We start from the raw sequence: 11,149 nt of genomic DNA, 5'->3' as shown, positions 1-11,149 counted from the left end.
CAGTATTAAGTTGCAAACAACAGACAATTGCATTAAGTATGGTGCGTAATGTAATCAATAACTACATCCTCGGACATAGCATCAATGTTTTATCCCTAGTGGCAACAGCACATCCATAACCTTAGATGTTTCTCTCACTCCCCCAGATTCACGGAGACATGAACCCACTATCGAGCATAAATACTCCCTCTTGGAGTTACAAGCATCAACTTGGCCAAAGCATCTACTAGTAACGGAGAGCATGCAAGATCATAAACAACACATAGATTGATAATCAACATAACATAGTATTCACTATTCATCAGATCCCAACAAACACAACATATAGCATTACAGATAGATGATCTTGATCATGTTTGCCTACTGCTATGGACCCATAGTCCAGGGGTGAACTACTCACTCATCACTCCGGAGGCGACCATGGCGGTGTAGAGTCCTCCGGGAGATGAATCCCCTCTCCGGCAGGGTGCCGGAGGCGATCTCCTGAATCCCCCGAGATGGGATTGGCGGCGGCGGCGTCTCTGGAAGGTTTTCCGTATCGTGGCTCTCGGTACTGGGGGTTTCGCGACGAAGGCTATTTGTAGGCGGAAGGGCAGAGTCGGGAGAGTCACGAGGGGCCCACACGCTAGGGTGGTGCGGCCAGGGCTTGGGCCGCGCCACCCTACTGTGGCGCCGCCTCGTGGCCCCACTTCGTCTTCTCTTCGGTCTTCTGGAAGCTTCGTGTGAAAATAGGCCCCTGGGCGTTGATTTCGTCCAATTCCGAGAATATTTCCTTACTAGGATTTCTGAAACCAAAAACAGCAGAAAACAGCAACTGGCTCTTCGGCAGCTCGTTAATAGGTTAGTGCCGGAAAATGCATAAATATGACATAAAGTATGCATAAAACATGTAGATATCATCAATAATGTGGCATGGAACATAAGAAATTATCGATACGTCGGAGACGTATCAGCATCCCCAAGCTTAGTTTCTGCTCGTCCCGAGCAGGTAAACGATAACAAAGATAATTTCTGGAGTGACATGCCATCATAACCTTGATCATACTATTGTAAGCATATGTAATGAATGCAGCGATTCCAAACAATGTAAATGACATGAGTAAACAAATGAATCATATAGCAAAGACGTTTCATGAATAGTACTTCAAGACAAGCATCAATAAGTCTTGCATAAGAGTTAACTCATAAAGCAATAATTCACAGTAAAGGCATTGAATCAACACAAAGGAAGATGAAGTTTCAGCGGTTTCTTTCAACTTGTAACATGTATATCTCATGGATATTGTCAACATAGAGTAATATAACAAGTGCAATATGCAAGTATGTAGGAATCAATGCACAGTTCACACAAGTGTTTGCTTCTTGAGGTGGAGAGAGATAGGTGAACTGACTCAACAATAAAAGTAAAAGAAGGGCCCTTTGCAGAGGGAAGCATTGATTGCTATATTTGTGCTAGAGCTTTGATTTTGAAAACAAGAAACAATTTTGTCAACGGTAGTAATAAAGCATATGTGTCATGTAAATTATATCCTACAAGTTGCAATCCTCATGCATAGTATACTAATAGTGCCCGCACCTTGTCCTAATTAGCTCGAATTACCTGGATTATCATCGCAATGCACATGTTTTAACCAAGTGTCACAAAGGGGTACCTCTATGCCGCCTGTACAAAGTTCTAAGGAGAAAGCTCGCATCGGATTTCTCGCTATTGATTATTCTCAATTTAGACATCCATACTGGGACAACATAGACAACAGATAATGGACTCCTCTTATATGCATAAGCATGTAGCAACAATTAATTTTCTCATATGAGATTGAGGATATTTGTCCAAAACTGAAACTTCCACCATGGATCATGGCTTTAGTTAGCGGCCCAATGTTCTTCTCTAACATTATGCAATGCTCTAACCATTCTAGCGGTAAATCTCCCTTACTTCAGACAAGACGAACATGCATAGCAACTCACATGATATTCAACAAAGAGTAGTTGATGGCGTCCCCAGGAACATGGTTATCGCACAACAAGCAACTTAATAAGAGATAAAGTGCATAATTACATATTCAATACCACAATAGTTTTTAGGCTATTTGTCCCATGAGCTATATATTGTAAAGGTAGAGGATAGAAATTTTAAAGGTAGCACTCAAGCAATTTACTTTGGAATGGCGGAGAAATACCATGTAGTAGGTAGGTATGGTGGACACAAATGGCATAGTGGTTGGCTCAAGGATTTTGGATGCATGAGAAGTATTCCCTCTCGATACAAGGTTTAGGCTAGCAAGGTTTATTTGAAACAAACACAAGGATGAAGCGGTGCAGCAAAACTCACATAAAAGACATATTGTAAACATTATAAGACTCTACATCGTCTTCCTTGTTGTTCAAACTCAATACTAGAAATTATCTAGACTTTAGAGAGATCAAATATGCAAACCAAATTATAGCATGCTCAATGTATTTCTTCATTAATAGGTGCAAAGTATATGATGCAAGAGCTTAAACATGAGCACAACAATTGCCAAGTATCACATTATCCAAGACATTATAGCAATTACTACATGTATCATTTTCCAATTCCAACCATATAATAATTTAACGAAGAAGAAACTTCGCCATGAATACTATGAGTAAAGCCTAAGGACATACTTGTCCATATGGAACAGCGGAGCGTGTATCTCTCCCACACAAAGAATGCTAGGATCCATTTTATTCAAATAAAACAAAAACAAAAACAAACAGACGCTCCAAGCAAAGCAAATAAGATGTGATGGAATAAAAATATAGTTTCACTAGAGGAACCTGATAATGTTGTCGATGAAGAAGGGGATGCCTTGGGCATCCCCAAGCTTAGACGCCTGAGTCTTCTTGATATATGCAGGGGTGAACCACCGGGGCATCCCCAAGCTTAGAGCTTTCACTCTCCTTGATCATGTTGTATCATCTCCCTCTCTTGATCCTTGAAAACTTCCTCCACACCAAACTCAAAACAACTCATTAGAGGGTTAGTGCACAATCAAAATTTACATGTTCAGAGGTGACATAATCATTCTTAACACTTCTGGACATTGCACAAAGCTACTGAAAGTCAATGGAATCGAAAAATCCATCAAGCATGGCAAAACAGGCAATGCGAAATAAAAGGCAGAATCTGTCAAAACAGAACAGTTCGTAAAGACAAATTTTATTGAGGCACCAGACTTGCTCAAATGAAAATGCTCAAATTGAATGAAAGTTGCGTACATATCTGAGGATCACTCACGTAAATTGGCATAATTTTCTGAGTTACATACAGAGAATTAGACCCAGATTCGTGACAGCAAAGAAATCTGTTTCTGCGCAGTAATCCAAATCTAGTATGAACCTTACTATCAACGACTTTACTTGGCACAACAATGCACAAAACTAAGATAAGGAGAGGTTTCTACAGTAGTAACAACTTCCAAGACTCAAATATAAAATAAAAGTACTGTAGTAAAAAATATGGGTTGTCTCCCATAAGCGCTTTTCTTTAACGCCTTTCAGCTAGGCGCAGAAAGTGTGTATCAAGTATTATCAAAAGATGATGCGTTGACATTCTTACCAGGGGCGTTGCTCTTACCCTTCTTACTCTTATTCCTACTCTTTGGTCTAGGGAATACATGACCGCATCCGGGTGTAGAGGTAAAATTTAGAGTGCCTTTCCCCACATCTATGATTGCTCCCATGAGTTTCAGCAGGGATCTTCCAAGTGTGATTTGTCATGTCCCTACATATTCAATAACGAGATAATCAGTGGATACCGTCCTTCCAAGAAAGGTTGTGAAAACACCTTCAGCTATACCCTTAGGAATTATAACAGAGTTATCAGTAAGAGTTATTTCTTCTCCCCCTTTAGTGAGTTCCCAAAGTGTCAAAGATACATAAATACTTTTAGGCATAAGGCAAAACTCAGACATAATATCACAACGAGCAGGAAAAGTTTCACCACCAATAGTTACTTTAACGGTAGGCACCCACATTGAAGGTTCGAAGCTTAATGGAACATAATCATAGAATTCGCGAATTTGGTTGTACACTTCTTTCAAACAGGATATATTTGTTTCGAGAGTGTTTAATCTATTATGCATGCTAGCATGAGATGGATCAAAATTATTATCAGAGCTAAATGATGTAATCAATTTCCTTATGGCATTAAAAGCTTGATCCCCATCACAATGAAGGAAATCTCCTCCCACTACAGCATCTAAGGCATATCTATAGCGAAGAATAAGCCCAAAATAAAAGTTACTAAGAAGCAAACTTAGGGTCATTTTAGGTTCAGTTTTACTATAAGAATCAAAAATTCTAGACCAAGCTTCTTTAAAATTCTCTTCACCACCTTGTTTAAAAGTGAAGATTGATTCCTCTAGTGATAGAGTGACAACTGCGGGACTAGTCATGATAATAAAAATAAAGTAAATGCGAGTAACTAATTTTTTTTGTGTTTTTAATATAGAGTATGCAAACAAGACAGTAAATAAAGTAAAACTAGCAACTAATTTTTTTGTGTTTTGATATAGTGCAGCAAACAAAGTAGTAAATAAAATAAAGCAAGACAAAAACAAAGTAAAGAGATTGGATTGTGGAGACTCCCCTTGCAGCGTGTCTTGATCTCCCCGGCAACGGCGCCAGAAAAAGAGTTTGATACGCGTACAACACGCGTCCGTTGGGAACCCCAAGAGGAAGGTGTGATGCGTACAGCGGCAAGTTTTCCCTCAGTAAGAAACCAAGGTTTATCGAACCAGTAGGAGCCAAGAAGCACGTTGAAGGTTGATGGCGGCGAGATGTAGTGCGGTGCAACACCAGGGATTCCGGCGCCAACGTGGAACCTGCACAACACAACCAAAGTACTTTGCCCCAACGAAACAGTGAGGTTGTCAATCTCACCGGCTTGCTGTAACAAAGGATTAGATGTATAGTGTGGATGATGATTGTTTGCAGAGAACAGTAGAACAAGTATTGCAGTGGATTGTATTCGATTAAAAGAATGGACCGGGGTCCACAGTTCACTCGTGGTGTCTCTCCCATAAGATAAATAGCATGTTGGGTGAACAAATTACAGTTGGGCAATTGACAAATAGAGAGGGCATGACCATGCACATACATGATATGATGAGTATAGTGAGATTTAATTGGGCATTACGACAAAGTACATAGACCGCTATCCAGCATGCATCTATGCCTAAAAAGTCCACCTTCAGGTTATCATCCGAACCCCTTCCAGTATTAAGTTGCAAACAACAGACAATTGCATTAAGTATGGTGCGTAATGTAATCAATAACTACATCCTCGGACATAGCATCAATGTTTTATCCCTAGTGGCAACAGCACATCCATAACCTTAGAGGTTTCTCTCACTCCCCCAGATTCACGGAGACATGAACCCACTATCGAGCATAAATACTCCCTCTTGGAGTTACAAGCATCAACTTGGCCAAAGCATCTACTAGTAACGGAGAGCATGCAAGATCATAAACAACACATAGATTGATAATCAACATAACATAGTATTCACTATTCATCGGATCCCAAGAAACACAACATATAGCATTACAGATAGATGATCTTGATCATGTTAGGCAGCTCACAAGATCCGACAATGAAGCACATAAAGAGAATACGACCATCTAGCTACTGCTATGGACCCATAGTCCAGGGGTGAACTACTCACTCATCACTCCGGAGGCGACCATGGCGATGTAGAGTCCTCCGGGAGATGAATCCCCTCTCCGGCCGAGCAGGTGCCGGAGGCGATCTCCTGAATCCCCCGAGATGGGATTGGCGGCGGCGGCGTCTCTGAAAGGTTTTCTGTATCGTGGCTCTCGGTACTGGGGGTTTCGCGACGAAGGCTATTTGTAGGCGGAAGGGCAGAGTCGGGAGAGTCACGAGGGGCCCACACGCTAGGGTGGCGCGGCCAGGGCTTGGGCCGCGCCGCCCTACTGTGGCGCCGCCTCGTGGCCCCACTTCATCTTCTCTTCGGTCTTCTGGAAGCTTCGTGTGAAAATAGGCCCCTGGGCGTTGATTTCGTCCAATTCCGAGAATATTTCCTTACTAGGATTTCTGAAACCAAAAACAATGAAAACAAAGAATCGGCTCTTCAGCAGCTCGTTAATAGGTTAGTGCCGGAAAATACATAAATATGACATAAAGTATGCATAAAACATGTAGATATCATCAATAATGTGGCATGGAACATAAGAAATTATCGATACGTCGGAGACGTATCAAGGTGCTGCATGGACAACTTAAAAGATTGCCGGATCGCTTCATTGTATTGCTAGGTTTAATTACCATTCAATTTCTCTGGGTTCTGTAATATTTTTTCAAAGCCTTGCAGCTGATGTAATATTTAGTTAGTTTTTATAGTTCTTTCGCGCATTTTTTCTTTGGTGCTTGTGGTAAGTGAGGCTATCCGACAGAAATCAATGCTGCGTAAATATTCTCAGTATCTAAATCACGAATTCCCATCCCTTAAACGGCCTAATTAACCGAAATCACATATGTGCCGGCCCGCAAAATCCTAAAGCGCCTATTATGCCGGCATATAAACAGCAACTAAACGGGTTGACCCACTTACTTATTGGGCCAGCCCACTTGATTTACGGTGGACCCCACACTCTAATTTGGCCGGCCCACTTGTTTTAGGGTGGACCCCACCCTCCACTGGGCCGGCCCACTAACTAGTTGGGCCAGCCCAATTGCTTTTGAGGTGGACCCCACATACTAAATGGGCCGGCCCTTTAAGAGGAAAGTGGGACCCAACCTGTGTTTTTGGCCCAGCCCACTATCTTGTTGGGCTGGCCCACTTGCTACATGGTGGACCCTTGTCGTCGTGGCGAACGAGCAGATGCCATGGGATGGCTTAAGTTGGGGCCGAATGGGCGCAAGAGGATTCGGGGGAGGGTTTGCGACTAGATGGGATGAACTTCTGGATGCTTTCCTCAAGAACACAACCAAAGGCAGGTATGCAAGAAGAAAGACAAGAGGAAGAACTCTGCTCTAGATCGCTAGCTTCATTGATCTCAACATGGTTACAGGTTTCTGGGCGTACATGAGCATCTGTCCATGAAGGACGGCGCCCCCTCTCCTTATATAGGGGAGAGGGTGGCTTACAGAACAAGAAACCCTAATGGCATTTTTGACTGGACAAACTACTTTACAAAGCTACTTTAATCATGGATGACGCCGGGGTCTTCTTTAATCAGGGACGCTGACGTCCTCCGGCTTCTTTCAGCGTCACCCCTCTCTTTGGCGCCAGGGCTCCGATTAAAGTCACTTTGCTTAGCTCATCCTTGTCTTCTAGCTGTGAAGAGAATCTTTGACCAGTCTTGCCGACATGCTCTTCTTTCCGGTAGCCCGGTATCTTCTTTATCCGGTTCCGGTATACCCTTCTTGGGGATATCGGCTTAGCTTTACTTAGCCAAACCTTTATCTTTGTGCTCCGGTATAAACATTAAACCGGTATCTTGATGGCCCAAACCATCCGGTTTGGCATGCCTTTGGCATACCGGGGGTCATTCCCCCAACATTAGTCCCCGAAGCTGGTATAGTCTGGTGGATTTTATCCAACAGACCATGCCAGGTTCTCTTGTTTTTAGGATACCGGTTTAATCTCTCCGTTGCTCAGCTTGGATCCGGCATCTTTGCCCGGACTTACGCTTTCTCTCTTTGCAAGGTATTCTCCGGTATCTTGTCCTTCGGCATCTTAGTCATTAACTACCTCCTCGGCGAAGTCGAGAATTTCTCGGGCCCCGCGCCTGTCAGTGACATGCGCACTGTGACTGACGCGCCAGTGTCAGGGGTCACTTCCCTTCGACTTCCGCGCGCGTATTAAATGCTCCACAGGAGATCCCAGTCACTGTTCCGGATCCGTGTGTGCCTCCCTGTGGCTCCCTGGTTTTGCGCGTGTATCGCCGCGCCACGTGGCGGCCCGTGGAGCGAACCGTCGCGGGAACCGCTCCGGCCCGACGGTTTTCGGCCCACTTCTCTCTCTTCCTTTATAAGGCAGAACCGCCCCCTCTTCTTCCTCTTCTCGCATTCTCCGCTTCCTCGCGCACAGTGCCATTTGCTCTCTGCGCCTCCGCCGCTCTCCGTCCACCGTTCTTCGCTCGAGCCCCGTCGCCCGGTGAACTTACGCCGCTCCTTCGCCGGACTTCACCGTGCGGAGATTCCTCGCAGTGCTCCTCTCGCGACCGCTGCATTTGCGCTTCTTTGAGCTCTTCTCCGCTCCGCCGTCGACGGAACTCCTCGGCGACCGCAGGCTCGCTACTTCACCGGCGAACCCCTTCTACTGCGACTCCGCCGCCCCAGGTTAGGCTTAATCTGAGTTTACTCCTCTTTTGCTTGCTTCTTAGATCTTGGGTCGGTAGTGTATTTACTTCTCCTTTTCTTTTGCTTTTTCTCTTACTCGTAGATCTTCGCGCGGGGGTAGATCTTGGGATTCTTGTTTTTCCGCATCCGCACTCATGTCTAGCGAGGAGTCCTCTTCCGCTTCGTCTTCCTCTGCCTCTTCCTCCGATAACCGGCGTAGTCAATCCTCTGACGGATCAACCGCCGATTCGGTCCAGATGGACACCGACTCCGGTAGCCACCAAGAATCCGGTAGCTCTAGCCAAGCTTCCGGCGTAGATCCTGCCGGTACCACACGTGGAGCCTGGATGGGCTCCAATGTTACCCAGTATGAGATTGACTGGCTTTACCGGTCCCGAAGGATTCCGGAGGGAGTAACCTGCCGGCTTCCTGGCGACGAGATTGAAACGGTGCTTCAGCCCGGTGAACATGTTGTTTTTCTCGCTCACTTTGAGCGTGGCTTCGGCCTTCCCGCCTCTCCTTTCTTCCGGAGTTTCCTCGACTTTTACAAACTTCAACCTCATCATCTTCCCGCTAACGCCATTTTTTACCTCTCCTGCTATGCCACCTTCATGGAGGCTTACATCGGCATTCGTCCCACTCGCGAGACGTTTGCTCATTTCTTTGCTCTACGGATCAATTCCGTTCAGGGCAAGGAAATCCCTAAACCCAAACCCCCCGTGCAGTGCGGGTCTTGTATCATCGGCTCCCGCCAAGGGAGCCCTTTCTTCAAATTTTCCGGTCTCGAGTCATGCCGGCTATGGCAAGGGACCTTCTTCTATGTGAAGAACAACGGCGCCGCAAATCTCATCGATTTGCCGCCTTTCAATCCGGCGCCGCCCAGTAGAACCAACTGGAGCTACAACCCGAAGTCGGATCATGCCGAAACCAACCGGGTGGTACGCTTCATGGCGAACCTGATGAAGGAGACAAACATCTGCTCCGATGATATCATCCGCACCTTCATCTCGCACCGGGTGCTTCCTCTTAAGCGCCGGCAGCACAAGATGAGCGAGATGTATGGTCCCGGTGATCCCACCAAGATCACCGGCCTTCCTCTCAGCAAGAAGAACGTCGTCCGCAAGGCTAGGCAGATCTGCCAGACTGCCATGCCGGATGCTTGGGAATGGGGCCTCCAGCCTCTCAGTACTACTAACCCTCCGACCCAAGAAGTAAGAGATTATACAACTCGGGTCGGCTTACCGGTAACTTTTATGCTGTTGTTAACCTTCTTTTTACTTGTTTCAGGCCAAGGACCGCTTCCCCTGTATTGACGCAGAGTGACGAGGCCCCTGCGTGAAGCGTGCCCTAGATTCTGTTGACCCGGATCCTTTCATCCGTTGGCAGGACCTGAAGATGGGCAAGACCAAAGCTTCGCGCCTCGGCAGGTCCGTACCGGAACCATCCGGTTCCTCGGACGACCTGACCTTGCTCGAGGTAATTCTCTTTTTCAATCTCTTATATTTTTTCGTTATCGTTCCTCTGTAGATGTTTCCTCAGCTAGCTCCAACTCGCAGATCCACGAGCACGCGCCGCCCCTGCAGGCCGAGGCCGGTCCCGAGTTCGTGGACAAGCTCATGGCCCAGGGCCAGAAGAACAAGATGCCGGCATCTGACGCCGGTTCTAGCCAGGGACCTCCCTCGAAACGCTTCCGGACGGAGCCTTTGGCGGGGAAGGAAGCAGGCGTCAGGCGCTACAAGCGCAAACAGATGCCGACCTCCTCTGGGTAAGTTCCTGCTTTCCTACTTGTCTCGTTTTCACCAAGTTTTTTCGCCGGTTGCTTTTTCCCAACTCTTTCTTTTTCTTTCGTTCAGCCCTGCGCTCAAGCTTGGCCCAAGGCCTGAGGGCTCTGAGGGTACCACGAGGACCTCAACCCCTCCTCCTCACTCAAGCCCGGCACCATCTGGTGCCGGCAACACCTCTGCCTCCCTTCTGGGGGGCACTACAAGTTCGGGGCGCGCGGCCCCTACACCGCCAGAACACCGCGCGGAGGAGGACCTTGTCTCCCCTCCTGAAAACCAAGACACCAGCGCCAGCAACATCGGCGCCGGAGAAGAAGCTACCGGGCGGGCGGAACCTCTGGTTCCTCCCGTCCCAGAAAAGAAGAAGAAGAGGACTTCCGTGCTGGAAACTTCCGTGCCGGGAAGCTCCAACTTGGGCGACGCGCCTAGCGCTCCCCCTTCTCCAAAAACTGCTCCAACGCCACCGCCGGAAGCTCCTCGCACCGAGCCAGCCGGCGCCACTCCAACTCCGCCGCCGCCCAAGACCTCAAAGCTCATCAAGGGACAGGCGACGGCCTCCAGCGCCCCCTCCGGCGGTCCGCAGCCCTTGGTGCTGCACGTTTCTCGCGCCGCCAGCACTGCCGGCGAGAAGGCCACCGGCCTTCTTGGCCGGATCACCGAGTTCAAGCGCGAAGGCCGGGAGCTGGGGCACATGCTGCCCTACGCACAGAAGTGGAACGCCGCGGACATGTCCTCGGTGACCCGCGGCATGGGCAAGGACAGGCTGCCGGCGCCTGGCCCTGTTGGAGACCGGTCCGCCGAGGAGCACTTCATGCGGCTGCGTCGAGCCGTCAAAGAGCTGGACAGCGCGTGGTATGACGCCACGAACAACCTGATGGTAAGTTCCATCAACTCTCTTCAATTCTTGCCGGTTTGTTTCCTTCCGGATCTTGTCTATGTTTTCTTCATCTTTTAAACTTTTGCCGGTTTCTCTTTTTTCCTGAATCTTGTCTATTCTCCCAGTCCCCGAGTTTCGTGTTGAGAGCGTAGCTCTTAG

Source organism: Lolium perenne, chromosome 6 (genome assembly GCF_019359855.2).
Source record: "Lolium perenne isolate Kyuss_39 chromosome 6, Kyuss_2.0, whole genome shotgun sequence".
In the NCBI taxonomy this organism is placed as follows: Eukaryota; Viridiplantae; Streptophyta; class Magnoliopsida; order Poales; family Poaceae; genus Lolium; species Lolium perenne.
This window is presented reverse-complemented; position numbering follows the sequence as displayed.